The 6,882-nt window shown below is 35.4% G+C and overlaps 1 long non-coding RNA gene across 2 annotated transcripts; it reads left to right on the top strand.

Annotated features, from left to right (window-relative positions):
• The first annotated feature begins 234 nt into the window (after window positions 1-234).
• On the top strand, window positions 235-1,814 carry LOC133519235 (uncharacterized). 2 transcript variants are annotated; one of them, XR_009799605.1, is made up of 3 exons: window positions 235-259; window positions 349-453; window positions 1,619-1,814. It is a non-coding gene; the product is annotated as an uncharacterized LOC133519235 (long non-coding RNA). The 2 variants fall into 2 exon arrangements; XR_009799604.1 differs by having other exon boundaries at window positions 236-254.
• Window positions 1,815-6,882: the final 5,068 nt, after the last annotated feature.

The raw sequence follows: 6,882 nt of genomic DNA, 5'->3' as shown, positions 1-6,882 counted from the left end.
TCAAGTTGTTTCTTAAAAAAACTTCGAGATTGGAATGGAAAAGCTATTTATTTTAAAATTGAAGCATATGATATTTTATTGTTTTTTTAAACAATATATATATTATGCTTTATTTTAATCTAACTACATGCACACACACACACACATGCACTAGACAAGCAAAGTCGTGAAGTTATTTTTAGGGAGACAAAGAAATTTAAATGGCAACACTCAAAATAAGTTGTCACTGTTCCAATCCAATTTGTAATGAAATGGTTTTGTAATAGATCTTTTTTTTGATTTGATTCTAAATGTAGAAATTTGATTAGATACATACCTATAAACGTCATTTGCGACTTTGTCTTGCAGGCACAAAATAGTGAATTCAACTAAAGCAAAGCTAAAGCTATTGAAATGAAGTTCCGGTTTGGGAATCAGTGATAAAAATTGCATGCGAATGGATTATCACTTCAGGTAAGTCGTGCTTTAAATTTAAATCTTAATTTGTGTAAATACTGAAACAATTCAATACCTACTCTTTATAACTTTATTTTTACTTCCTGTCAATCTGAACTGAAAACTATTATGCGCACGAATATGTATGTTATTTATGTTAAAACCAGAGTGATACTCTTTAAGTATTTTTTGTCAAACATGATTTGGTCGTTTCAAAAAAGTAAATGGAATTCCTGTTGTTTAGATTCAGATTTATTTATTAAGCAACATACGATTGCATTACAAATAACATTCATGTCAATATATATGAATCTATATTGTGATCTCCTTCCTCGCGTTGTCCCGGCATTTATGCCACGGCTCATGGGAGCCTGGGGACCGCTCGACAACTAATCCCCAGAATTGGCGTAGGCACTAGTTTTTACGAAAGCGACTGCCATCTAACCTTCCAACCCAGAGGGTAAACTAGGCCTTATTGGGATTAGTCTGGTTTCCTCACGATGTTTTTCTACACTGAAATGAATCTATGTATATTGTGAACGTCAAAATAAATCTAGCTATTCCTAAAACGAAAAACCAATAGACATCAATATTTAGAATTTATTTTATACCTATAAAAAACTAGGCAAGTGCGAGTTGGACTCACGCACGAAGGGTTCCGTACCATTATTTATAAACACGGCAAAAAAATTAGTGCGAAAGCGTCATTTTTCAGCATACTGCACTAAACGAAGCTGCCGCTCTCCAGCTCCATCAAACAGTTAATAGTATACACACCTCGGGAAGTCAATAAGAAAGCCTCAGATCACATGTTTCCATCTGAGACAATTGTTACTTTACTGCCCGAGGTACAGTCGAAAAAAAATAATACAGTCTTGCATCCTTCTCTATAAAAAGGTGACGCACATATTTGTCAAATCTAACCTTTAATAACATGACAATACGAGTCAAGTCACGCATTGTTGTGAATAACATAATCTATATGAGAATGCTTCCAATTTCATAAAGAAGAAGGACATTCAAGAATGTTTTCGAATGGTCTGTTCAGTGTTGATGTTGGTTGCCCAAGTTCTATGACTGTCTGTTGTAGACTTATTCTTGTCAAGTCAACATGCAGGTTAGGAAAACTGTATCTATAAGTATTGTTATAGAACTTTTGAACAAATATATTTTCTTATTTCAGGAACCAGTCTCTAGCTACTAGAAGTAACAATATAGTATGGGGCAGGACAATGAGATGAGATATGGTCAATGCATCTCATTACCCAATTAAAATATTTTGAGGTAAAAATGGTATCAATTTTTATACCTGCCTCAATGGATACAGACACAAGCTACGAAAATCTTTTTAATAGTAATAAATCCTCATAAAAAAGAAACACTTGACAATGATTTTATTTTTGTTTACCCCCTCAATGATGTCTACTCAATTGCTACAACCAATATTATCTCCATCCAACTCTAAAACCACTGAACTGATTTAGATAAAATTTGCTATGGAGATAGTTATTTAGATAGAGGATTATCTATTACATCTACTTACGAATGAAGACACATTTCATAGTAAAGTTGTTCATTAGTAGTGTGTGTGTATAGACTTCAATCTTAGCAAACATATCCCTTAGTAGTCTACCAGTTTCCATAATAAATGTATCTCACAATACACATACACACATTTTTTACCGAATATTCGGCGCTTCGGTCTACGGTGTGGCCGAACATTCGGTATTCGGCCTAAACCACTATTCGTGGCATCTCTACTTATGAGCCCTTTCCATAATAGGTCATCTACTTAGCATATTAGTAGTGTTCTACACATAGTATAAGAATAAAAAAAGTGTATCTTCGCATATCGCAGTCGGATTGTTTAATCCGCCGTATTACACGACGGCTGGCTGTTATCAAAAACAGGGCCGTTTTGAATTGCGGCGGTTCAACGATTAGCCAGATTGTCATTGTGATAAATAATTTTGTATTTTGATACGTTCGTCAATAAGGCGGCCCACGTTTAGTCGCATCGCATCGTACTCATTGACATATATATCTAAGGACGGGCCTTACAGGCACTAAGAATGGCGCTAGTTCAGTGGTGTCACTCTCGAATTCGAGCCAATCGTGCAGTCTAACGCAACTAGTTGCGCCCAATCGCGCGCGTGATGCAAACTCATCAACCAATCGCGTTGCGGCGTTAGACTGCACGATTGGCTGGAATTCGTGTGCGTGACACCGCTGTACTGGCCCCATTCTTATATGTCAATGATCGTACTTACTACTATTTAGATTGTAGGGTGACCAATGACCATACTTACAAAATAAAACGGCATTCAATACGGCTAATTGTTGAACCGCCGCATTTCAAGACGGCCTGTTTTTGATAACGGCTAGCCATAATGTAATATGGCGGATTATACGATCTGACTCAAAATAATATATTATTTCAACGGCCAACTAGTCGGTAGTGACTCTGCCTACGAAACAGAAGGTTCCTGGTTCGAATCCTGATAAGGACATTTATTTGCGTGTTCATCACAAATATTTGTTCCCGAGTCATGGATATTTTCTATGTATATAAATATTTATATATAGCGATATAAATAATTATTGTAACTTTTCTAAGAACAAAATATTTTTAGTTTATATGTAGGATAACTACAGTGACATCTTTTGATACTTATCCTTAAACAATCCAGCTATCTCGTACACTGGTAAGAAGTTAAACTGCCAAATGGCGCGATAGATGGCGCTTAAAATAAATCTCGCGATATTACATCGATTTTTTTCCGCATCGATTAATTATGTTTAAATGGCCTTTTTAAAAGGTTTTTTTGTTGTAATATGCCAATCAATTGGAATTATACACGTTTGGTTGATAATTGGAGAGATTTCAATTAAAATAAATACCGATGTAGGCCAAATGGTGCTCTGAGTGACATCTATTGATTTTCTCTGGAACTAATCGAGACTACTATGGGTTTGTTACTCTATATATATTTACTTTATGATACAGCCGACTCGAATAAAGCGAATTACGTTCATTTATTATTTTAAATTAGCTTTAAATTTAGTTCCGGCTAGAAGTGCACTTAGAAAAAGCATTGAAAACGAGAACTCGTTTCACAAAATGGAATACTGCAAAGTTAGTTGAGGAACAATGGTCATTCTGCAAGTTTTTTTTTCTTATGTCACTGGAAGTAAACTTCTGTCTCTTGCAGTCATGTAAAAACTACGATTTAGAGAACAGGAGGCCTATATCAAAGATCTTAATCGTTGACAGAAAACGCCAATCGATATTTATATAGAAAAGCAAATTTGTAACGTCTACTCTGTCATCCCCGTACATTTATTTTTCATTTGAAGTTTGTCGATGTATGTTCGAGGAAATTGATTCCTTAGCAGGTTACGGTTTACTTTACTGGTACGGTTTACTTTAGTAGGTTACGGTTTACTTTACTGGTACGGTTTACTTTAGCAGGTTACGGTTTACTTTACTGGTACAATTACTTTAGCAGGTTACGGTTTACTTTACTGGTACGGTTTACTTTAGTAGGTTACGGTTTACTTTACTGGTACGGTTTACTTTAGCAGGTTACGGTTTACTTTACTGGTACAATTACTTTAGCAGGTTACGGTTTACTTTACTGGGACGGTTTACTTTAGCAGGATACGGTTTACTTTACTGGTACGGTTTACCCTACCTACTAAGTTACGGTTTACTTGTAAACTGCTATGGAAATCAATTTCCTCCATTGCACGATTGTCATCTTGATTACGCCCCTGGGAGTTCTTGACAAATATGGCGTTTTTTAGCAATCGGATTAACTCCCTAGAACTTATTCACCCACATAGGTACGATAATTAATAATACTTATAATATGAGCCAAAACAATTGTACAAAGAGTTATGAAAATAACATAAAGCAAACAAAGAAAAAGTGATGGAGGCGGAGTATAATTACTTCGAACTTTTCCACAGGTCTCCGCTTTCGTCAAGTTATTTAATTGTGGTATCGTTTACAATCATTTAAAAAAATCGCCTTGTTTTGACCGGGTTAAGTTATTATTATTACGTATCTTTAGTGCAAGCAATCCAGTGCCTTGTCTGACTGGTAAATAAAATCGAATACACACACACCTAGGTATTAGGTATTTTAAATATTGAATGATTACGACCCTACATATACGCCGTTGCATATAACGTTCAGTATTTTACTAATTAATTAACTTTACGTCCAGTTACAAATCCTGCAATGGGCTTTACTACCTACAGTGCATCAAATTTATTAATCGAAAGCATTATTTTATGATAAATCACGAGCTGGCAGCAATTAATTACATATATTAAATAAAGATCGAATATTCTACCGGCTGGCATGTTTTTGAAAATAAAAGTCAATTTGTTTTGATATGATTTAATAATATAATGTGTCTAGGTCATACTGTGAAGGTTTGAAACCTTCACAGTGTTTTGGTAGGTAACTGGCAACAATTATGTATTTGAATTCAGAACTATCGCCCTGCTAGAGGAATAAATATCTGCAGACGGGCATTCGTGGGGTCACAGGGGTCACAGTTATTAAGGGTAGTCGATTTTGTAATCTGGCCGAATGATACTAAAAACATATAAAGCCAGAAAACTACAACGAGTGTTTATCTTCCACCTCATTTAGGCGCCCCACCCTTTACATGGTGGAGGTGCGAGATGGAGCTCTCATTTGGATGGCGACTGCGTTGACCAGAGCGATGTTAATATCCTTGATAAAATTATTGAACCGTGAGTGAACGATCTATTCGCGACAGCATTCGAAGACATCAACAATATAAATTTTCAATTTCGACGGGTTGTGGAGCTAATAGTCTTGAAAAAGTTGCACTAGACTTCAGTGCATAAATAATGTGCCTTAACAAGAATATGACGAAAAGCAAAAGTAAAATGTTATTCATCATTTAATATGAATGAATCATAAAATAATGATAAAAACTAAAAAAATGTTTAACAGACATTACTTGTGCGCACTTTTTTTATCGAAACAGCTCGTCTGGAAGATAATTTTAATAGAAATTGTCTAATGGAATGAAAACGATAAATTATTTCACATTAAATTTAATTTCAAGTGTTGATTAGTGTTGAGGACTCGACTCCTCGCTTGATTCCATTCATCAAATCCAAGCTTGAGCTCTTTTAAACTTGTGACAGACTTTTTCGGTTACATTTCCAAGTGTGACTGCAGGCAGCTGTTATGTTAGAGTTGCACCAAGGGAAAACAGCCGAAGACTCCATGAAACTTGTTTGATATATTTCTTTCGTGGTCGCATTTTTGTTTATTGAAATATTCAAAACCATCACTCATTTTATATGGTGTATTTTTTTGGAACATATATACTTTATGTATTATGTATGTATGTTATTTAAGTTTTACCACGAAAATAAATTATTTATGAGTTTACCAAGAAAAATTTATCCGGAGGCCGATTCTGATTTAACTATTTGTCGCGGTTTTGATCTTCTTTTAACTTTTGACACGACTTTGAAGATACTCTTAGCCAAAACGAATTTGAATTATTTCATTGGTATGTGTTAAATTTGTTAAATATAAAAAAGTGGCGTCATCTTACCAGGCATCGGCTAAGGAATGTGGCGCCATCGCTCGAAACGATGCACAATACCTTTGGCCTTTGATCTATTAGATTGCGCCACTTTTTGATATTTAACAACCATAACAGGTGTACATTTTAATCGTGTGTCGAAAGATGTATTCATAGATGGATGTGTATTTACTGTGGCTACAAAGTTTTCTTTGACAACCAACTCTATTTTAAATTCTCTTTGTTATACCTCACACTGGTTAGTGCATGTGAAATGCAATGAAAATCGTGCGTGAGATGAGTACCAATCACCATACGATCTTTAAGATCTTATCAAAACAAGATCTTTGTCTTCTTCTTTCTCGTTCCCTCATTTTTGAGGATCGCGACCATATGTAATTTGTCACCATTTTGTGCGGTCATAAGCGATGTGGACTTATATGCGATGAGATGCAGATGCAGACTGCCGCCAGCCGACCTGTTCATAGCGTTCGACCAACTTACACGTGCCCCACCCCGAGTAGTCGAGTACGTTTGCTATTTATTTGGCTTTAAATTATAATTATGCGTTGCAATTATGCTTTGGCGTTTGACAAAAGTAACGGATAGACAAACTGCTATTCAAGCTTATCATGGCTACGTTTGCTCGATACTTAGTACGGGATTTTGATATGGGGTAACTCGGTGCATATAAATAGACTTTTTGTCGCACAAAAACAATACATACGCAGTATCTGTGACGTACGACAATATTTATCTTGTAAACCTTTATTCAAAGAGCTTAAACTTTGAACAGTGCCATCAGGCCATCACTGTACATATTTTAAATGTGTGTTTTAGTAAAGACAAATCCAAACCTATTTGA

Source organism: Cydia pomonella, chromosome 6, assembly GCF_033807575.1.
Source record: "Cydia pomonella isolate Wapato2018A chromosome 6, ilCydPomo1, whole genome shotgun sequence".
Classification (NCBI taxonomy): domain Eukaryota; kingdom Metazoa; phylum Arthropoda; class Insecta; order Lepidoptera; family Tortricidae; genus Cydia; species Cydia pomonella.
The sequence above is the reverse complement of the archived record's forward strand: the minus strand, read 5'-3'. Positions and strand labels throughout refer to the sequence as shown.